Raw genomic sequence first — 1,224 nt, 5'->3', positions numbered from 1 at the left:
TCCTTCCTGCCTCACCTCCCACATGCAGAAATCCTGAGTGGAAACCAAAGCCTGTACCTTTAGACCCATTATCTCACTGCCTGAGATCCCTAACCTCCTCAGCCAAGAGCCCCAGCCCAAATGGAGGCACTCCAGAGGTGTGCCTTTGCTCAGGACAATCAAAGAGGAGTTCAAGGAAAGAGGGGTTAAAGGCAGCAGCAAGCCACATGAGCTGTCCTGCCAGCAGCACTCCCTCCATGGCACTGTGCTGCAGGATGCATGCAGACCTTCCCCAGGGTCCATGACTGCAAACTGGTGGTAGGATGAGGTGAGACAAAGCAGAGGACCAACCTGAGAGAGGCCTGGCAGATGGACAGGACAAAGACTGTGACAAAAGGTCTCTGCAGCATGCCATACACCAGGGGATCTCCAATGGAAACTGCCTCTAAGGGGCTGGTGAAGGAAATGGGAGCCAGCTCTTAGGGCAGGAGAAGGGCAGGGTTATGCTGCAGAGCACCAAGCTCCAGGCAGGCAGAGACCTGGGCTCCAAATGCATGCATAGAGCAGAGCCCTGCCTGGTCTGGTGGAGACGAGGGCCTCTGCGTTACACTTCAACAGCATCCCATGGGCAGTGTTCGGCAGCAGGTCTGGGCCCCTGCTTTACCACAGCCTGCTTGGCTGAGCCTGAGTGGGACAGAAAAGCTCTGTTCTCACTGCAGAAAAGAAGAATTAGAGGCACAAGCCTGCTGTTTCCTGGGCACAGGCAGGCTGGGAGCTGCAGCAGCGTGTCATGTTGAATCTCCCCAGGACAGCTGCCTCGGGGAAGGGGTCCAAGCGCGATGCAGGGTGTCTGCACTGCCCTGCCCACTGGTGAGTGTTGGACTTCACAGCTAAATGGCTAACAGCTTGAACCCTGGAGCATAGCTGAGGGCAGACAGCTGCTTCAGGAGGTCACGTTCAGTACAAAAGCATGGAGGCCACCAGGATGGACCAGGTTTCTCCTGCTCGTTGGTTGTGTGACAGTTGGGACAACCAGCAAATGAAAAACCATATGACTTATGCCTGCAAATGAACAGGCAAGACAAATATGCTCTACTATGTATTATCCAGTAAAGAAAACTTAAGTCATAGAAGGAAGATAAAGAAGTTTACTCTGATAGGACAAGAGGAAACGGCCTCAAGTTGCGCCAGGGGAGGTTTAGATTGGATATTAGGAAAAATTTCTTCACCGAAAAGGTTGTCAAG

The sequence above is a fragment of the Aptenodytes forsteri genome, unplaced genomic scaffold, assembly GCF_000699145.1.
Source record: "Aptenodytes forsteri isolate BGI_AS27 unplaced genomic scaffold, ASM69914v1 Scaffold160, whole genome shotgun sequence".
Lineage (NCBI taxonomy): Eukaryota > Metazoa > Chordata > Aves > Sphenisciformes > Spheniscidae > Aptenodytes > Aptenodytes forsteri.
Note: the sequence above shows the minus strand (reverse complement) of the source record.